Here is a 22804-nt window from a genome sequence, read left to right as displayed (position 1 = left end):
AGGTTGAACAAGACCAAGTGCAAGGTTCTGCATCTGGGTCAGGGCAATACCAGGCACCAATATAAGCTGGGCAGCGAGTGGCTTGAGAGTAGGACTTTGGGGTGCTGGTGGATGAGAAGCTCCACATGAGCCACCAGTGAGCACCTGCAGACCGAAAAGCCAATCGTATCCTGGGCTGCATCAAGAGAAGCATAGCCAGCAGGTTGAGGGAGGTGATTCCCCCCCTTTACTCCACTCTGGTGAGATCCCACCTGGAGTTCTATGTCCAGTTTTGGAGCCTCTATTACAGGAAGGATCTAGACATGCCAGAACGTGTCCAGAGAAGGGCCATGAGAATGATCAGAAGGCTGGAGCTCCTCTCTTATGAGGACAGACTGAGGGAGTTGGCAATCAGTCTACAGAAGAGAAGGCTCTGAGACCTTATTGTGGACTTCCAGTATCTGAAAGGGGCATAAAAGAAAGCTGGGGAGGGACTTTTTAGGGTGTCAGGTAATGATAGGACTAGGGGGAATGGAAAAAGAAAATAGAAAAGGGTAGATTAAGATTGGATGTTAAGAAGATGTTCTTCCCCATGAGGGTGGTGAGATGATGGAAAGGGTTGCCCAGGGTGGTGGTAGAAGCTCCATCCCTGGAGGTTTTTAAGGCCAGGCTGGATGTGGTTCTGGACAACCTGATCTAGTGTGAGGTGTCCCTGCCCATGGCAGGGGAGTTGGAACTAGATGATCCTTAAGGTCCTTTCCAACACTAACAATTCTATGATTCTATGTATCTGACTTTTTTTTTTCTTTCATGAAGTAAAAAGAGGCTTCTTGTCCTTTGATTTATGCTGAGCCTATATCAAATTCCCAGATCAAAATACAAACAGAGCAACACTTTCTGGACTTTTACACTTTAGCAGTTTTCCACAACAACTACAGGTTTGTTTTTATTAGGAGAATGTGACCACTGGTTCCCCAAAAGGGCAAGGCCTGTTTCCATATTTCTTTCCAGACCACGTGCTTCACTGGGAATTAGATTGCTTGCTTGTAACAGTAAAGCAGTTTTGAGCTCATATGAAAAAGCCATTTGCATCTTGGATGGTTTTTCACAAAAATGTTGTTCATTGGGTAATAACCAGGTTAAACAGGCCATTCTGCCTCTCACAAGGCATGATGTGATGTATTCCATATTTTTTTAATCATCTTGTCTTGTCTCGTTGTGTCAAACTGCAAGATGCAATCAGATTGAAATGCATTAATATGTTTATTTAATAAATGCATACAGCTAGCTGTCATTTTATTAACAGGATCCTGTCCCTTCCTTAGCTGCCTTCATAACCAAACAGTTGTCTCTTTAGATCACTTACTTTGCAGGAACACGTGCAACACACTCACACTTCTTCCAGTAGAGACATGTATCTTCAGATACTGCCTAGATATATTGTTCTTCATAACTGTTTTAAGCCCTTAAGTGGAACAAATATTTTTTTGTAGTGCTAATCCACACATTTCCAATGTTTTATTCAAAAAGTCATTACATACATTTTTAATGTGCTTGTCTTCCTTTTCTTATTTCTACTACTAAATACCACATATTCAGTTAGTTTTAAACAAGAAATAATGTGGGTGTGTTTCATTCCCTGTTTTTATTTCTTTTCTGTTCTTGTTGCTGATCTCTTCCCTCAGATTTCTAGTGAAAAAGAAAATGACAAGGATTCCTGATAAAATAGAATAGAATAAACCAGGTTGGAAGAGACCTTCAAGATCATTGCGTCCAACCCACCTAAACAACTAAACCATGGCACCAAGCACCCCATCAAGTCTCCTCCTGAACACCTCCAATGATGGTGACTCCACCACCTCCCCAGGCAGCCCATTCCAATGGGCACTCTCTCTGTATAGAACTTCTTCCTAACATCCAACCTAAACCTCCCCTGGTGCAGCCTGAGACTGTGTCCTCTTGTTCTGGTACTGGCTACCTGGGAGAAGACACCGACCTCTGCCTGTCTACAACCTCCCTTCAGGTAGTTGTCAAGAGCGATAAGGTCACCCCTGAGTGTCCTCCTCTCCAGGCTAAGCAACCCCAGCTCCCTCCGTCTCTCCTCATAGGGCTTGTGTTCCAAACCCCTCATCGACTTTGTTGCTCTTCTCTGGACTCGTTCCAGCAAGTCAACCTCCTTCCTAAACTGAGGGGCCCAAAACTGGACACAGGACTTGAGGTGTGGCCTAACCAGTGCAGTGTACAGGGGCAGAATGACCTCCCTGCTCCTGCTGGCCACACTGTTCTTAATGCAGGCCAGGATGCCATTGGCCCTCTTGGCTTCCTGGGCACACTGCAGGCTCATGTGCAGTCTACCATCGACCAGTACGCCCAGGTCCCTCTCTACCTGGCTGCTCTCCAGCCACTCTGACCCCAGCCTGTAAGCTGGAGCTTTTCTTTTCAATTAAATCTTTAATATTTCTTCACATAAAACTGTTGTCTTTTTGCCTTTTTTTTTTTCCCCCTACAGAATATGCCTTCTTTCATCAAAGAAATGTAGCACGTCATAGTGGTGTTCATTAGCAGGAACCTTGAGACCACGGTTGCACTGAGGTGATCTAATAAACTACAAAGGCAATGAAAACTCAAACTTGTAAAAGTCACTACTGTTACAAATTCTATGTCAAGCAGAAAAGAAAAATGCTTTTAGTCAGTGATGTATATTTAATATTCTTTTGGTTGTGCTTGCTGAGTGCACAAGCAAAAATTTTTCAAGAGCATCAACACAATTTTTAGACAACACTTGAAGTGATACCTGCTGTCAAATGCCAAATAGTCAACCAAACTGACATTTATTAGAAGAATTTTTTCTGCTAGAGAACCTCACTTTATTTAGATTCGAGAGTGCTCATAGATTAAACTTGGCAACTCATCTCAGGCTACCAATAAAGAAACTGCAAAGTTTAATACATCTGGGTGTGATAGATCTTGGTACATCTGTGTGTGATATTTCTTGGGGTAAAAGGAGATGGTACTAATGCCAGCCACTACCAGAACAAGAGGACACAGTCTCAGGCTGTGCCAGGGGAGGTTCAGGTTGGATGTTAGGAAGAAGTTCTATACAGAGAGAGTGATTGCCCATTGGAATGGGCTGCCTGGGGAGGTGGTGGAGTCGCCGTCATTGGAGGTGTTCAGGAGGAGACTTGATGGGGTGCTTGGTGCCATGGGTTAGTTGTTTAGGTGGGTTGGATTGGTTGATGGGTTGGACACGATGATCTTGAAGGTCTCTTCCAACCTGGTTTGGTTTATTCTAAATAAAGGTTTATTCTAAATAATGAATGCACAGCCTCAAAATTCTTCCCCAAGTACACAATACAGTTGGTGTCAGAGAAAAGGGGAAGTGGGGACTGAACCTGCCATGGTCATAGCAGCTATGACCAGGTGTTTCAAGGCTCAGTTCTGGCCCTTTTGCTCCTCCTGAAAGCAAGGAGATTTACTCAGTGGAGACTCCTCTTCAGACAAAAGAGACTCCACACTTGAGTCAATACCAATAAGCTGGAACAAAAGGTCAGTGGAAGGCCAAGCAGTACCATCGAAATACTTTGGTCTCTTTTTGCCCCAGGGATCTTGTAGAGGAGTGTGAGCAATGCTGATTCTGTGCTGTGCCCCAGTCTGTGGTCTGATTGATTGGGGTCCAAGGAATTTGAGGATATATAACCTTGTTCCAAGAAAAGGTGGGTGAGATGCCAGGTGAGAATTGGCAAGGATATTCACGTGCATAGTTTCATTCCTGGTTAAGGTTAGACCACAGCTTTTAAAGTCCTTACCTTCTTTACCTCCCTCTGAGAGTACTACTAGAGTATACCAGGGACAAAAATATATTTAAAGCCTATAACCAAAAAAAGGAGTGTAAATGTTTTAGTGGGGGCATAAATGTTTTAATCTGGGCACTTACAAACCTGTAGCCTTTTTATTCCCCAGAGTGGCAACTTCTGGAATCTGATCATTTCAATTTTTTGTTCCTATCAGTCTGTGGCTTTTCTGTTTTTCAGTATAAACTGAAGTGCTGTGCACTACTTTAGGAAAAGCAAACCCCCAAAGACAGATATTGTTTGCTTATGTTACTGTTGTTTTTTCTCTTATAATTATCTCCGAAGCTCTGGAGAGCATAAAAGTTGCCTAAATATTTTCCGCACAGCCAGCCTGACTGTGATTCTCCAGATAAGCCACTGGTTATCCATCATGGTGCCTTTTCCCCACTTTTAGATCTCTGGATCAAATGCAACAACCTTTGAATCACACGTACTTTGAGTTACTGTTTGTGTGATTCCTCAGCTTTAAGAGGAAAAACTAGTACAGACCAATTCTTATTAGATGTTTATATGACAAATTAAAAACCAGCAGAACTTGTACTAGCCATGGCCACACGTATCTTTTTTTTCAGGCTTAATTAAAATGGTCTGTAGATGGAAAAGAATTAGCCACAACCTTTAAGGAAGTCTTGTGAGTTGATGTTGAAGCACTTTTGCAGGGTAATGGAGAAAAAAATCCCCTGCATTCCTCTGCCTTGTGGTGTATTTGATCTGTGGGCAAAACAAGGACTCTAATTTAACTTTACAGTGTGCTGTGATATTTTTATGAAGGGTGTGATGAGTGCACTATTTGAGGTTATTTTTCTGTATCTCAGGCTGTCAGTCTAACACCTTTCACAGGCATTAAATCCTCATTTAAAATGTGGAAAACCAAGATACAGAAGATAATATCCAGATATCAAACACTGTCAGAGAAGAACTGAGAGAAGATCATGTTGTTCAGCTATTTTATCTCCATTATTATGTCCTTGTCTGTTACCTTATACTACACAAAACTTTAAAGATAATACAAGTTTGGGGTCCTTTTTTCTGAGAATCTATTTTTTTTAGGTAAGTTCTAATGTAAATAAGGTGAAATATTGTCCAAAGACCACTTTGTTTTTGCTGAATGAATTCTGCTTTCTCAGACATCATCTATTCCTCTCTGAACCATGTTAGAGTAGAACAAGGATGATGAAAATCTTCTACAGAAAAAGCAATTTGATTACAGCAAACAAAATATATTTCTGCGTGAACAGTCTACCTGCAGTTTCTACTTCCTTTCCTCTCTTCTTACTGTTTTGAAGAGTGTCTGCTCAGTGACCTGCCCTTGTGTTGTGGGGTATTTGCTCTCCAGTAATTGGTGGCATTGATTCTTTCTAAAATTAAGAAAGAATGCAGAATTATCTAGGTTGGAAAAGACCTTTGAGATCATTGAGTCTAATCTATCACCCAACAGCATCTAATCAACTAAACCATGGCACTAAGTGCCTCATCCAGTCTTTTTAAACACTTCCGGTGATGGTGACTCCGCCACTTCCCTGGGCAGCCTACTCCAATGGCCAATCACTCCTTCTATGAAGAACTTCTTCCTTACATCCAGCCTAATTCTCCCCTGGCACAGCCTGAGACTGTGTCCTCTTGTTCTGGTGCTGGTTGCCTGGGAGAAGACCAGACCTGCCTGTCTACAACCTCCCTTCAGGTAGTTGTAGAGAGCAAGAAGGTCTCCCCTGAGCCTCCTCTTCTCCAGGCTAAGCAACCCCAGCTCCCTCAGCCTCTCCTCACAGTGCTTGTGCTCCAAACCCCTCCCCAGCCTTGTTGTCCTTCTCTGGACATGTTCCAGCAAGTCAACATCTTTCCTACATCCACAGCCTTCACCACATCCACCAGGCAGTCACCTGATCATAGAAGGAGATCAGGTTGGTGAGGCAGGACCTCCTAAATCCATGCTGGCTGGGCCTGATCCCTTGGCCATCCTGTAAGTGCTGTGTGATTACACACAAGATGACCTGTTCCATGTGATGGGGCGCATCTCAGTTCATGATACAATCGCACGGTGATTTGCATCCAGGATTTGTAGACAGGATTCCTACAATAGCCTCATAACATTTCCAGAAACAGTTTCACCCTTATATTAGTGGCTTCAGAAATTGAGAGTTCTTGATGCAAAAATGAAAAGACTCTGCTTTATGCAGAGGAAAAAGCAAGGAAAAAACAAACCAACAAAAAACAACCAGCCAATCAAAAACCACACACAAACAAACAAAAGGCTATTTGTGTACAGCCAAACAAGCAAATAATCATGAAAGAATAACCAGATAGAATCAGGAAATATTGTACAGCTAATCAAAATATTATGTACTTCAAATAAATCACAGTATCACAACTTAGGTTGGAAAGGACCTCAAGGATCATCAAGTCCAACCTATCAACACAGACCCCATGACTAGACCATGGCACCAAGTGCCACGTCCAATCCCCTCTTGAACGCCTCCAGGGATGGTGACTCCACCACCTCCCTGGGCAACCCGTTCCAATGACGAATGACTCGCTCAGTGAAGAACTTCCTCCTCACCTCAAGTCTAAACCTCCCCTGGCGCAGCTTGAGACTGTGTCCTCTTGTTCTGGTGCTGGAGCACAGGACGTTGAGCCAGGAATCTCAAAGAACAGTGTCTCTTCTCTATTGCTGTATACCTTAGAATAGAAAGGCTATCAGTGTGACAGTTTTCACTGTTTAGTAGACATAAGCTCTAAGCTTCAGGTCTGGTTAATATCAGAACATTTCTGATTTTCACTTGTCATTTTTCTGTGTGTTCCTAAACACGTGGCGTATTTCAGGTCAAAGTGTTAAAATATGTAGCATGTGAAGTTGGAACAAAACACACACTGCTTGCTCCATTGCCAAAGGTGTTTATTTTATTGTTTTCACCCTCCAAAAATATGAAAATATTCTGCAAGCAAGACCTACACCAGTTCAGAAGAAGCCTTCATACACATAGACACTCTCTTATTCATGCAGTAGATCAATGTATTAGTTCACAAATGCTTCATTCATTATTTCCTTATATTTTTAATTGAAAAAAAAACACTTTAAAATAAGCATGGACATTTTATTATTATTGCTGAAAATTATTTTAAAAAAAATTTAATCTTTAATGACTTTTACTCAAACAGCATAACCACTTAGGCAAGTTTCTCTTCCAGTCCTCTTTGAGACACTTGAACGTGTCCAGAGAAGGGCAATAAGGCTGCTGAGAGGCCTTGAGCCCAAGCCCTATGAGGAGAGACTGAGGGAGCTGGGATTGTTTAGCCTGGAGAGGAGGAGGCTCAGGGGAGACCTCATTGCTGTCTACAACTACCTGAAGTAGTAGTACCTGAGGTGAGAAGAAAGTTCTTCACTGTTTGTCATTGGAATGTGCTGCCCAGGGAGGTGGTAGAGTCACCGTCCCTGGAGGTGTTCAAAAGGGGACTGGACGTGGCACTTGGTGCCATGGTCTAGTCATGAGGTTGGTGGTGACAGGTTGGACTTGATGATCTTTCAGGCTTCTTCCAACGTTGGTGATACTGTGATATTGTGAAACTGTTGCTTGTGTGCTAGGAATTTTGACCAGATTGTAGTTGTGTGATGCTTTAGCCCACACGCACCAACAATAAAGCACAGCTAACCCAGTTAACTCAGTGGATGCAAAAAACACTGTTGCATGTGAAATTTAAATTAGCATATTGTGACCATTTGAGGTCACGCTTATCTGTCCAAGGTCAGCCTGTGGCTCAGTTGGTAGGACATGAGCCTGTGAGTGCTGAGATCATGGGTTCGAATCCTGAAGTGTGCCCTGGTACTGTCCTTTTCTTAAAGGCACAGCCTCAAACGGTCACACATATCCAGCACCAGAACAAGAGGACACAGTCTCAGGCTGCACTGGGAGAGGTTTAGGCTGGATGTTAGGGAGAAGTTCTATACAGAGAGAGTGATTGCCCATTGAAATGGGCTGCCTGGGGAGGTGGTGGAGTCACCATCATTGGAGGTGTTCAGGAGGAGACTCGATGGGGTGCTTGGTGACATGGGTTAGTTGTTTAGGTGGGTTGGATTGGTTGATAGGTTGGATGCGATGATCTTGAAGGTCTCTTCCAACCTGGTCTATTCTATTCTATTCTGTTTCCAAACCAAGATAGAATAATATGTTGAATAACACTTGCCTTCCATATAGCTCTGATTCTTCTTCAATAGATGGATCAGCTTGTGTACAATAGCATTTAGCTGGCTTCCAACTATGTATTGCTGGCTAATTATTACCATATATTAGGTCTTCTTTTTATGCATTAGGCCTTTATACAGCTCAGAGATAATGATTTAAAGCTTTTTTTTTTCCCAATCTGTAGTGTGGGGATACCTAAAAGAGCCAGGTAAAGGTCTCAATTAGTACTTACCAAAAATATTGCAGGTACATTTGTTTCATGTGTTTGTAAGGACAGAAGACACAAACCAACAAATGAACCACCCACCTAACAAATGTTTATGCTGAGTTTTTCACTTGGAAGAGTACTGCAGGACAGGTTGTTAAAGTACAAACAGCACCTCAATGCAGAGATTGCTTCAAGTCATTTACCCATTCCATGCCCAGTAATGATCAGGTAACATCCTTCAGGGCAGCCTCCCACATAAATATACTATTAGGGAGTTGTTTCATGTGGTTTTCAGGCTCAATGGTCCATTTTTGAGACTGGAAACAAGAAAAAGCCAGAATCATGTTATACTAGAAAGCTTTCTAAAGAAGTTTGCTAAGGGGCTTAGGAGTATGTAGGTTCAGAAACAGTTAAGCTTGAAAATATTTACAATCTGCCTGGTTTTTGGTTTTGGTTTTGGTTGTTTGTGGGTTTTTTTGTCACCAATATTTTAGCTTTAAGGTGCAAAAAAGAACAGAATTTCAGAAAGTCCCTTGAAGTACTGCAAGCCTGTTTAAACAGCCTGAACATTGTCAGCTGTTGCTTTGAACTCACTCCCAAGGGCTGCAATTTCTTTCTTCTTCTAATACCCAGTCATACTGCTGGAATATCTTCTTCTGCTCATACTCCCCCTTCTCTTCCCACAGCTCTTGGGGAGCTGAACAGTGTATATAAAGATATCTTTGTTACTCATTCTGGAAAAGGAACAACTCCTTCAGTCTTGTAGTTCTTTGAGAAGTTATCCACTTTGAGTTTTAACTTGGCCCTTGCAAAGAAGATCACCGCCTTGGCAGCAGAACTGAAGTCCATTGACAAAAGTATTTAAAGCTTCCTCACTTTGGTGGGCAGGTCAGAGCTCACTGTTCTCCCTTTCTCAAAAAAAAATTATATATTGTGCTGTTATAAAAAATAGCATAAAAATGTCTCACCAGGACAAGCATACAGTAGTAAAAGCAAGTATCAAGAGGTTTAAGAAAAACAACTATTCAATAGCGAAACAAATGTGATATATGTGACTTTGTTGTTTCTGCAGCTGACAGATCCCAGAGTAACTCAGCTGAGAATTCTAATATAACCATAACTGTGAAGTGGAAATGACAGTTTCATATGAGAGCCTGTGTATAATCTCCCTGTATCACGCTGATGAGCAGCTTTAGCACCCTATGGTTGCTACATCCATCTAGTGACTCCTCTTATCTCTACTTCTTAGGGACTAAAATGCCAGAGTTAATTTCAGGAAGCAACTTCTTCCATGAAGCACTGAAGGAAACATTCAAAACTATTTTTAAAACCAGTTTCCTAACCAGTAGCAAAACCTGACCTTTGTATACTTCCAAGAAATACAGTGTTATGATTGTGGCCAACTTTACACTACAAAGAAATTATCTTTGAGGAAGCATTTCCAGAGACCAAGCATGGGTTATTTGAAAGGCTAAGGCATCCATGTACCATATCAGTTAGAATGCAGCTTGAGTGATTCCAGTGTTTTATTCCTAGAGTTTCTGCTATGTCTTGTTTTTCCATTCCACTGGAAGATCAATTTCATATTTCATTTCACATGCATGCCATATGCACAACAATAATTTGTATACCTTTCAGTTAACTTTATGGAGTGAACTAATTTAACTTTTCCTCAGGATAAGGCATCGTAAAAGTAAGTGTTGGTATGCCATGACAGAGTGTTTTTCCTCAGCATGAGCTGTAGCTGTTCCTGCAGGCACTAGAAGCTGATAAGAACAGAGTTAAGATTCATTTCAGATTTAACCTAGAGAAATCCGTTTTCTTGCACAGAATTGAGCGCTGGGTGGCTATTTCAGCACTTTGCACACCTAAAATAATCTAGTATGGCTGTAGGGTCAATATTTATCTACTATGCCATGATTTGTTTAGTATGCCAGTCTTCTGTAACAATGCCAAATTCTTTCTTTCTTTGATTGCTGTTATTGAATAATAAGGCTTTTCAATTTTTTGTTTACTAGGCCTGTAACAAAGATTAGATGGAAATACAGACTAACAAAAGACTGGCTTTCCAAGAAAGAGCTCATCACAGTAAGAGTTATCTCATTCTTGTCAAAATGCTGGGTTTGAGGTCGTTGTTTTGTTTCATTTTGGAAAGCTGAAAAGGTCTTGGGCATAATTTGGAATGATGTTGTGCCTTTTGAATAGAGACTGTCACGTACCAAAAATCTTCACCACCTATTTTGTCCTAAATTTTGCCTTGATATGGATTTGGTGATTCAGGTTCATGATTCAGTACAGCAGTTCAATTTCTTCTACCAACAAAGTGGTGGGTTTATCTTTTTTTACAAACAAACATTAAGAAAATAGAGGGAACTCAAAAAGTCCTCTTCCTTTGCTCCATTTTTTTCTGTTCATCAAATATATTTCCATAGCATGACATGAAGGATGAATACTGTGTCCAGTTTTGGGCCCCTCAGTTTAGGAAGGATGTTGACTTGCTGGAGTGTGTCCAGAGAAGGGCAACAAAGTTGGTGAGGGGCTTGGAACACAAGCCCTATGAGGAGAGACTGAGGGAGCTGGGGCTGCTTAGCCTGGAGAAGAGGAGGCTCAGGGGAGACCTTAGTGCTCTCTACAACTACCTTAAGGGAGGTTGTAGACAGGCAGAGGTTGGTCTCTTCTCCCAGGCAACCAGCACCAGAAAAAGAGGACACAGTCTCAGGCTGCGCCAGGGGAGGTTTAGGCTGGAGGTTAGGAGGAAGTTTTACACAGAGAAAGTGACTGCCCATTGGAATGGGCTGCCTGAGGAGGTGGTGGAGTCACCATCACTGGAGGTGTTCAGGAGGAGACTTGATAGGGTGCTTGGTTGCATGGTTTATTTGATTAGGTGGTGATGATAGGTTGGACGCGATGATCTTGAAGGTCTCTTCCAACCTGGCCTGGTCTATTCTATTCTGTTCTATTCTATTCTATTCTGGGAATTCTTTCCACTCTTTGGAAGAGCAGATAGGTGTTTACTAAATAAACATCTTGCAAAATGCTCTGAGGTGATGCAAATGTGCATTGTTGGACTCCTAAGCATCTCATACCTCCAAACATTAAATTAGGAGTCTCCTGTTAGCCTTTATACATATATTTCATTTTAAAAAATCAACCCACTCTAAATGGATTAAAGGCAGCACAGGGATATACTTGTGTGTCAAGTCAATAAAAGTCTAAAGTTAAAGGACTGTAAACCTATGAAATATTTACTGACGTGTTAATGTTATCCCTACTATTTCCAAGCACACTTGGAGCATTTCCTGTAATGTTAATTAAATGTTTCTCATTCTATTTATTCCAGTTAGCCCAGGTGGCTGCTAAATCAATCAAAACATGAGGCTGCAAAGGGAAAACTGCAGTGTAAGGACTTGTTACCCTCCCTAGAGCCCACGTACATGTCCTGAAAACAGACTTTGAACCTTCTCTGGAATAAAGGGTCAGGGATTCATTAACTTTAAGAAGCTCTCCCACTTTATGCCACTTGAGAAACTTGCCCCATTGACATTTAAGTAGGAAGCTTCTTTCAGAAGGGTATTCTCACTCTTGTTTAAACTTTAACTAATTTTTATTACCTTTACCAAAAATCCCTTTTATTTTTTTAGCAGTAGTTTTGTTTTGTTGTTCTTAAGAAGAAAAGTAGTTTTCTTTTTTCCTCTATTGCATTTTATTTGAAAATGTGGTTTCCAGGGCCAGCAGCCAACTGAGCAATTGCCTCTTAGAACAGGGATTTAACTGAGATTTATGAAAGAAATATAGGTGTGAGGCCTGTGCACAGGCTTTGGCTGAGCTTGTGTTTGCAACTGACTCCTTTGTCCTGCCCGTTGTGGATGCTGGGCATGTAAACGCATGAGATAGTTGTGATGGGAGAGAAACTGAAGCTATGTAAGAACAGGGAAAACCTGAAAAAAAATGGGACTGTTGGATTTAAATTTTAAATGTTCAGACAGGTTGCTGAATTTATTAATACCTCTCTTTTCTAGTTGCCTGGACAGGAGCCCTCTTTGCACTTGTGTTTGCGGTAATCACACCTTGCTCTAGAGGCAGGATGGCCCAGATACCTATTTTTTATTTAGAAATGAAAAAATCTTCCATATAATAGAGGAAATTATATGATATTTTTTATTCTTTTTTCCTCTTTCTCTGTGGATATCAGTTATTTGTGCTTTCATTGGAAAAGCAAAAGGGTTGTACCAGCTGTGCTAAACAAGCACCCATAAAAATCTCATACAATGCAACTGCTCTTTGGATTGCCCATTGGAATGGGCTGCCCAGGGAGGTGGTGGAGTCACCATCATTGGAGGTGTTCAGGAGGAGACTTGATGGGGTGCTTGGTGCCATGGTTTAGTTGTTTAGGTGGGTTGGATTGGTTGATAGGTTGGACATGATGATCTTGAAGGTCTCTTCCAACCTATTCTATTCTGTTCTGTTCTGTTCTATTCTGCTCTATTCTGCTCTATTCTGCTCTAAGTGGCAATATGAGCAAACCCACCCTCTCTGTTTTGAAAGATGAAGCAGCTTAATAGCATTATAAGAAAGATCTTCATAGATCTCTAAGACAGTCATGGATTTTGATGCCTGTCTACCTCAGAGCCAAGACCACAGCAGCTGCTGTAGAATCAGAGAGTTGTCACTTACTCCCTCTCTCTACCCACTGTTTTGTGCTGAATTTCAAAACAGAAGAGAATTCAGACAGACCTGACAGCATCTCAGTTTAGTGACTTCTGTGAAAGTAGTTACAAGGGAAGAGTAGCAGCTTGCTAATGAGCTGAGAGGCTGGTGAAGTTACTCAGCATACGGTCTCTTACCTCAGAAACAGCTCAGTGGAAAACAACAAATTCACACTAATGGTAAAAAGAATCAAAATACTTTCTCCTTGTTATTTCATGCTGTAGTCTCATGCTCAAGCCCAGACACTGATGTTTCCTGCCTTCTTTCATGCTGTCAGCTCTCTCCAGGTTGGAGCAAGCCAAGAAGCAACCTCTGTATTAAGCAGTGTCTTCTTCATGATGGCCATATGAAGCTCACATTGTGCTTTTCTTCAAGGTAGGATGAATACAATTATATTAGAGTGATAAACAGAGAACTGGAACCCATAGCTCTATGCCACATTATAAATGACAGTATGTACATAACCAGGGCATCCAAGACTAATGGCTTGGAACTCAGCATTTAATGTTTGATTTTTCTCTCCTTGTGGTTGAACTTATAGCTTGTCTTGATTTTTTGTTGTGAATTGCACTTTGAATTCACTATAGCTTTGGTTTCCTGTTTCCATTTGACAATATTTTAAAACAAGATGACATTGATGTAGCCCTTCTGTATCCTTCTCTGCTCTGTGGAAACAAGCCTGGCCTCAATTAGAGTGATGTAAACAGTTATGTGCCCTCAGACTGCTCTGCCACCACAGTGAGTCTGTGTCACACTCAGTGGTGTGACATTGACCCAAAGACAAACTTCTATGCACTCTTTTCATGCTTGACAAGGAAGCTGCGGTTCTAGCCTTGGTGGCAGGCATCTTCATATAAATAAAATGTTTATATTGTGGGTTTCCAGTCACAACAAAGTCAGAGAAAATATTCTGAACCTAGTTGAGGTTTGAAGTTTGTTTAAAATATGTACTTGCTGTAATTTTTACTGGGAAAAACAAAAAATCCAGGGGAGAAGAAGCTAATGAAAATCAGCAACAAAAAGAACAGAAGAGTCTGTAAGTCACAGGGCCTGTCCATACATTCATACTCATCCAGCCTTGCTGTCTGAATCTTCAGGTACTTCTCACTTCTCTACTCGAGAGCTAGTATAATTTCCCATTGATACTATTTACATTGCTATCAGTCTTTAACTTAAAATTTTAATGATCATTGTCCAAATCAATTTCCTTTTTCATGGAATCATAGAATGTATCCATTTGGAAGAGACCTCCAAAATCATCCAGTCCAACATTGAACCCAGCGCTGAAGGGTCAACACTAAGCCATGTCCCTAAGGGCCAGGTCCACACGCTGCTTAAACACCTCCAGGGATGGTGACTCTGTCACTGCCCTGGGTAGTCCATTCCAATGTTTGATAACCTTTTCAATGAAGAAACATTTCCTAATATTCAGCCTAAACCTCCCCTGGCACACATTGTAACCATTTTTCCCTAGTCCTGTCACTTGTCATCAAGGAGGAGATGCTGGCCCCCTCCCCACTCCAACTTCCTTTAAGGTAGTTGCAGAGAGAGATAAGGTCTTCTCTTTTTAATTCAGTCTTCTCTTTTGTCCCATAATTGCTTTTGTCCAGTATTTCTCACATATTTGTTTCCTTGACCTTACTGTCTTTACATATTCCTACTTTCAGACGAAGAGTACTAGCCATATAGTAATGGCTAGTAACATGTCTGAAATAGACCCAAATGGGACAGGAAACAACTTAGCCAAATTTTGTCTACCATTATTTTTTTCCTTGGAAAAACCTTATCCTGAGCTGATTTTCCCTGTTTTGAGAGGGTAAGAAGGGTTCTACAAATGTACTAATACTGAAGTTGGTGGTTTATCCATGCCTAGGTATAGCATAGAATTAACCAGGTAGGAAAAGACCTTTGAGATCATTGAGTCCAACCTGTCATCCAACACTATCTAATCAACTAAACCATGGCACCAAGTACATGAGATATGCAATAGTTTTGAAAGCAATGTTATCTAGATTATGGTTTGAAAATAGCTTGAAAATAAAGTTCTCAATAGTAGCCCCATCTGAAGAGATTCACAGGTCCAATATTTAAATGTAATTTGGTTTAGAGTAAGGTGGAAGGGTCACAGTGCAGCTTAGTAGATGGAAAACTTTCTTTCCCCCCAAGAATTATAACAAATAAACAGCAGTCTGATGTATGATTTAAAATTTGTCTTGGAAACAGTCATAAAAGTACCCACAAAATGGAGCTGTCCTTTCAGAGTGAAAAAAAAAAAAAGTAACACTTATTTTGGCTGCAACAGTCCTAGGAAGGATGAAGGCCTCAGTGATCTGCCCTGCCTGATGACAAATGTACCTGTGGCTAAACCTGCACAGAACTATTACTGATGGTTATTTTTCCTGAGAATATTCATGTAAATGTTTTCTACAGGATCTTTGGGGTTTACATATACTTTGATTTTTACTGCACTTCTGTCCCTTAAGTTTAGCACATGGTTAGTTCTCCTATTGGCTATCATACACTTATGTGTCTCAATAATTTCAGAGCAAGGCTAACCCTGTCTGCAACCCTACACATTAATTTGTTTAAATTTCAAACTCTCATGTCTATTCAATTTATATCCCAAAACTCTATTTTGCAGAAGTTATCCTTCATTTTCATATGTTAGAGAGCACACTATTGCTGTTCATCTAGTGCTTTCTTCATACCTTTAATGTGAATCCCGTTAAGTGACCTCAACGTATTTAGTGCTCTCAAGCCTTGTCAAAGCTACTGCACTTAGTCTCATTTGCATCAATACATGCTCTAACTTACAAATTGGTTCAGAGAGAAATACAGCTCTTGACAAGTGCTAAGTGCATCTTGCATGCAATAGTATTTGTCAAATGTCTTTCCTCATTACGTTTAATGTGGGTCTTACAAGTAATTCCCTTGGAGATGTTAACTGTTTTCATCTTTTATCATCAGTAAAGAGTATAATAGCGTTTTAATTGATCCCTGGTGAGCCACAAATGTGCAAAACTGCTAGCTTCTTGAGTGGGTTCTCTCAGGGACATGAGCTCTTGTATAAATTTGCTGTTTTCTGATGAACAGCACATTTTAAACACTGCTTGTTTTTGTGCTTTTGTTCTACTTAGTCCAAATGAAGAAGAAAACGAAAGAAGAGTTAAGGGAATTTTGTTGTGTACTTATATAAGGGAAAAAACAAGCAAACAACCAAGAAAAAAAACAGAGAAACTCCAGGATGTGGGAATCAGTAAGGCGTTGTAGGTTGGAAGTATTTTGCTTTTTTTCCTGTAGCTCCCTGTAACTCGTACTCTTGTCCTCCTCACTCAGCTGTGAACCACCTTTGCGCTGCTTGTGCCTGGTTCCCTGTCCTGCTTATTCAGAAGACAAGCTCCACTGTTGCATGGCATGGTACCACATAATATCAGGGGGCACAATAATTCCCATCGCTGGTGTGGACCAAAAAGGATGTGACACTCCTGACAACTTCCAAATAGGTCTTCTGGGGGAATGTTCCACTCTGGCTGTTTTCCATTCTTCTTTCTTTTTCTTCTGTTGTTTTTTTTTTTTCTTCTTCTTCATTATTATTTCTTTATTCTTCCTTCTTCTTTTCCCAGAGCTTCCTTTAAAGAAAAAAACAAGTTAGGAATATTTTTATAGTACAAGAAAAGACATGAGGCTAAACTTTCTAGATGTAACCACAGGGAACAATAAAGTCTTGCCTCTACTTCAGAAAGGGGTGAGAGAGGGGGTGTGTATGCAAAATCATAAGAGTTACTGTCAGCCAGGAAATGTCAAAAGCAAATTACACATACCAAGATTCCATCTGGAGAGGACCAGCCATGGAGCCAGTACACCAGGATGAATATTTATAGGTCTCCCTAAAGGAAGATCTTGCTCCCACTGTCTGCAACCTCGCCTGCTCTCACAAAATCATTCTCACCCTTATGCTCTAGGGGTTGTAGGCTCATATAGCAAAGTATTATAACATCATTAAAGAATTACATATGATGTAGTACAGACCAGCTTTGTGAATTTTCCAAAGCAGTTGCACCTGAATTTATTGCTGCAGGAGCGAAATATTTTATACTTACTGAATTACTACTTCTATCATTATATGCTTACCTATGGAATAATAAAACGAGAAGAATATTTCTGATGATGTAATTTTGCATCATAGTATTTAAAGATAATCATAATGTTTAAAGGTAACGTGGGAGACAATGAAATGGTCAAAAACTGAGCCAATTTAAGTCTTTCTGAAACTATGGGATGTGAGTGTACTGCAACAAAGATGGCAAAACCATGGGACCACACTGGGAAAAGGGAATTTCATGGAAAGGTTATGTGATTTAATTTTCAGGTGGCTTGCACATGTTTGGGGAAACTGCAACCAGGAGCAAATGCTTTTGCACTGCTGGTGGTCTTTTTAAATACTGGTCAGCTTTGTTGTCATCTGTGATTGCCCAGAGAAGTGTGAGTGAGAAAATGCTTCCAGGAACGGCACTGTGGTATGGCCATATGAGCTGACTCATTTGATCAGGCTTTATTGGTCATGATATTACCAGGCACAATAGCAGAGAGTAACAATGGGTTATGACACTGCTAGAAATTATGGCACTGTGTTGTGTGGTTATAAATAGGTGAGACAGCTGGGAAGATAACATGAGAAGGAGCATTCTCTGTTGTGACCTTTTCATGTGCAGAAGCTACTCTCAACAGGGGCTTTTGTAAAATCACTTGCAATTGGGTTCCCTGCCTAGCTTAAGGTTTCAAAGTGCGGGCAGCTAATCAAAGCCAGAAGTTAGTTCATCCAGTCATAGAGGTATCTTAGGTACTATGAGTCATAACTCAGTTGAGTTACATTGATATAAAACCAGCATCAATGAGATGAGGTTCTGGGTAAAAAAAATTCTGAGTTCAAGAAATGAGACTTGAAGCATATCAGTTGCCAAGACACTCACAGTCTGGTCTGAGGGCAGCACAGCAATGTACGTCACAGAGCAGCTTTTGACTGCTTATGTCACGGCAGCAGGCAAGGACACTTTTTACAGCAGCAAGAGATTACAGCAGCAAGAGACTATAGCAGACTGAAGCAAGGTGACAGCTTGTGTTGCAGGAGCCTAATTTGTAGGCATGCAGTGAATAAGCTGTTGCAGTCACTAAGGAATACAGAAGATAGATAACTCTGAGGCTACAGCTCTTAGTTAGATCTGTCCTCTGAAGAGGAAAGAAAAAACAAAAGGAATGAGCCTGTAATATCTCATCCCACATGCTTTGCTTTGCAGACATCAAGCGCAAGAAGCATATAAAGCTGCTTTTCCCATACCTTTCTTACTGTTCCTAGCTACAGCTAGCTGATCAGCTTGTATAATTTGGCAAACTTGTGTTGTGCAATCTATGAAACATTAATCTTATTCCAGATGAGAATTGTTCATTTGCAAAAATCTGTAACAGAAGGAAGAAAGTAGATGCTCCCTTTGATACCATGCAAGTGAGCTTTACATTACCTTTTTGTGTACATACCAAGATTTGGTTCCTCAGGATCCTTTCAAGTCCTTTCTCTTTCCTATACATTTATGCAATAGGATGTGATTGTTTTCCTTCCTTTAGAAGCTTTATTTTCATGTGTGAAGGATCCGATTCTCACCACATTGACAGTGCCAGGCAAGAACTTGGAAAGTCATGAGATGCTGCCTGTACACAGGGCTCTAAATATCAACATATCTTCTTCATAGATCTGTCTCTTCAAGCTTCTGTTTTGAAGAACTTGTCTTTTTATGGCACAGTCTAGACACAAGGACACCTTTCCATGTAGCTGATTCTTCAAATAAGGTAGCACAATAAGGCTGAAATTCTTGCTGTGTGAATTACACTTTTCCTACTTGGTTAACATGTACTTCATCATGTAGAGAGCAAACTTGTTTCAGTGTTCTAATATATTCCCAAATATACAAAACCATTTTCAGGAGGAGCAAGTGAATTAACTCCAGGCCACGTGTAGCCCACTCAGAAAGAACAGCTGGGCCATCTTGCTTTGTAACATGCTTCAGATCCTACACGTGAGGCAGTCTGAAATACTGATACACACACGGCTTCAGCTTCCTTTACTTCCTTTTTGGCATGACTTTAAGTATGCAGTTAAAAAAAATAATAAATCCTCAGATTTGACTGCATAAATGGTTGGCAAATCAAGTAGTAAGGTTATTACCAAGCAACCGGCTTTGTAAGCTTGTGCAAATTGAATGCTATGCTGGGAAAGCAGGCTTTGGAAATTGGGGAGGGAAAAAAAAAAGTATTCATCACACTTGCAGTATAGAATTTAGTTGTCTTGGATAGCTGAGATATTCTGCTAAATAATATATTTGAATAAAGATAGAATTCTGATAAAAAAATTACTGTTTTCAGAAAACAATACACAATTCATAATAAATCCCTGTATTTCATATTTATTATTATTAAACTTTCAAGATAATCAACAGGAAAAGTACCACCTCTCAAACATAGCCTACTAATGATTAAAATAGATAGCCTGTTTGAATATTTGATGAATAAATTCCACCCTCAAATGTTCTCCTTACAGTTTTCATGTGATTCCCTCTCGCTATGTCCACCAACCATAACCACAACCACCACCTTTTTCCATCCAAAGGTCCAAAGGAGAGTGATGATAATAAAATGCTTAGGGTGTTTCCACTATATAGGATATTTATATAGGATATTCAGGATATTAAGTAGTGATAGGACTAGGGGGAATGGAATGAAGCTGGAGGTGGGGAGATTCAGGCTGGATGTGAGGAGGAAGTTCTTCCCCATGAGAGTGGTGAAGCCCTCAAATGGGTTGTCCAGGGAGGTGGTTGAGGCCCCATCCCTGGAGGTGCTTAAGACCAGGCTGGATGAGGCTCAGGCCAGCCCGATCTAGTGTGGGGTGTCCCTGCCCATGGCAGGAGGTTTGGAACTAGATGATCCTTGTGGTCCCTTCCAAACCTGACTGATACTATGATACTATACTATAGTATCTATACATTTCTCATAATTCAGATAAACTCTTTAATTCTAGATTATTTTGTATCTTGTCTTGGTTTGTCCTATTTCAGTGCCTTCCACAGCAGCTTCTGAGTGTCCAAGAATGAAAACATGATCTGTTGGGTTTTTTTCCCATCACAATTTCTTGTGATTAGAAAATGGGATCAGACAATATAATCTGATTAGTACCCTGCCCCTTGTGATTAATTACGGTGTTGCTCTTAATATCTCAGTGTCTGTGCAGGGTCCTTACTCCTGAGGAATACAGGCTGTCACGAGAGAGATTGTTTTACCACTCCTTAAAATTTAACCTGTAGTTAATAACACACTCCTCTGAGAGACCATGAAAATTAGTCTCTACGGTGGAATAAAACTGAAATCAGTTTTGAGTTTCAAAGTTGCCAACGAATCAGGAAAAGTGAAAAAACACATTTGAGGAACTATTTCCTTCAAGTCTTATTCTTGCACAGAAACTAGGTTTCTTACAATACATTTGAAACCCTAACTCCCTTGATAAAATTAATCAAGGCTTTTCAGAGAAGCCTTTTCTTTTTTTGCTTGCTTTTGTGGCGGGTGGGGGAGGGGGAGGGTTTGACTGCAACTTTTGGTTGAAGGAACAAAAAAAGGAGACAAAAATTCCTCACAACTTTTTCATAAAAATGTATTAAGATAATTGTTTGAGGTTTTTTTGCTTTTTTTTGTCTACAATGGACTTAATTCAAAAGCAACAGAAGGGAACATGCTGTAACATATTTTGTTTGCTTCTCTGTGTTCGTGCACATCTCATAAACTTGCACCAGCTCAGATGAAGCACTGGTATATTATCTGAGCCTTACATAACGCTCATGTTTCTTTTCCAAAGCAGTTTTGGGTTGATCTTACAGTTTGGGATTATTGATAAAGGAATAGTACTTATTTTGGGCAACAGCTGGTGCTGAGCTTTGTTGATAAGAAGTCTCTGCATGAAGGCAATGTATGATGAGGTTGGGTGGGTTTCTTTTCTTTTCACTTTTAACTCCTTCTTATCCAGCTTCTTTAACAACTGTGTTCTTTCTGAATCAGAAAGCATATTTTTGTCCAGGCTTTTTTTTTCTGCTGAGCAGCATGGAACAGCTGGGGAATTCTAACCCAGAATAAAAGTGTCTTACACTCACTCCATTCCTCCACCACCACTCCCCCCCTCTTCACCCCCCACCCCTCACGCTTGTTCCTCCCAAGAAGAATTACTTTGATTTGAAAGCATGTTAATTATTCTGGAATAAAACAAGATATGCTGTGTGATGTAGTGTTCCATGGGGTCAGGGTATGCTGAAGTTACTATTGAAGAATACCACTACAGTTACTTCAGTTAGTTTTTCTATGAAACTCTGCTTGCTTTGCAAACAAATTCTTTCCCTCTTTGTTTTAAGAGATGCAAATCATTATGAGTATATGAAGAGAAGGAAAACGGAGGTTTTCTATTTCAACAAGAAGTTCCATGCTTTCATGAGTTACATCTCATACAAGGGGAAGTTAAGAGTGTGCCTCAATCAGCAGCTTAAGGGTACTTTCCCCAAGAAATATCACCTCCTTATGATAAAGCAAGTGCTAGAGTGAGTAAACTAGCTGACTAGGAGAAGTGTTGGTCCAGAGAGCAAGATGAAAGATTCTGCACCTTTGCAAATGGCTATAGGGAAATCCTCTATAAAATCTTGACCCCTTCTCAACTGAGAACTGGGAGCTGGGATTGTTTAGCCTGGAGAAGAGGAGGCTCAGGGGTGACCTCATTGCCCTCTACAACTACCTGAAGGGTGGTTGTAGCCAGGAAGGGGTTGGCCTCTTCTCCCAGGCAACCAGCACCAGAACAAGGGGACACAGTCTCAAGCTGCGCCAGGGGAGGTTCAGACTCGAGGTGAGGAGGAAGTTCTTCACCGAGCAAGTCATTCGTCATTGGAACAGGTTGCCCAGGGAGGTGGTGGAGTCATCGACCCTGGAGGCATTCAAGGGGAGATTGGACGTGGCACTTGGTGCCATGGTCTAGTCATGGGGTCTGTGTTGCTAGGTTGGACTCGATGATCCTCGAGGTCCTTTCCAACCTAAGTGATACTGTGATACTGTGATAAGAATAGTTATGGAAGCAATAAAGATGAGTCATGCCAAGGTGACATATGGAATACTGAGTAGTTCAAGCAATGTTTGGCTGGCTGTATTACCTTAAGCTCTCCTGAACTGAACCCTGCTGATCTGTGCTCCCTGTAAAAATCTGGAGTTTTACAAGACATTGCATTTCATCAGAGATTTCTAATGGTTCAATGTTCAATTCCAAGTTGTTGGGATCTTGGAAGCTTTCTAAATTGTTATATGAAGATGGCACATATCATCTTGTTGGGATATTAGAGAAGATGGGTTTTCTCCTTAGCACCTGCAATACAGAAGCAAAACCACATCTTACTGGATCATGTTTTGCAAGAGTACAACAAGCTAGGAGGAACCATTGTCCTAGAGGAAGATTTCATTAAAATTTCTTATATTGCTTTTATTCTTTTTCTTCTTTCTCTCTGCACAAAGTGTAAATTTTTTTCAGCTGATGTGAGAAAATAGTGGAACTGCTGTGTACAAGGTTATAATATCAATTGAATGGGGATTTTGACACAATCTGGACAGGCTGAGCGAGCTAGGGTTGTTCAGCTTGGAGACGGAAAGGCTCCAGGGAGACCTAACTGTGGCCTTCCAGTACCTCCAGGAGGCCCACAAGAAGGCTGAAGAGGGACTGTTTACAAAGGCCTGTAGTGATAGGACAAGGGGCAATGGTTTAAAATTAAAGAACAGTAGATTTAGGTTGGACATTAGGAGTAAGCTCTTTATCATGAGGG

The sequence above is a fragment of the Melanerpes formicivorus genome, unplaced genomic scaffold (genome assembly GCF_026170545.1).
Source record: "Melanerpes formicivorus ecotype bairdi unplaced genomic scaffold, bMelFor1.0.p_v2 SCAF_11, whole genome shotgun sequence".
NCBI classification, from domain to species: Eukaryota; Metazoa; Chordata; class Aves; order Piciformes; family Picidae; genus Melanerpes; species Melanerpes formicivorus.
The sequence above is the reverse complement of the archived record's forward strand: the minus strand, read 5'-3'. Positions refer to the sequence as shown.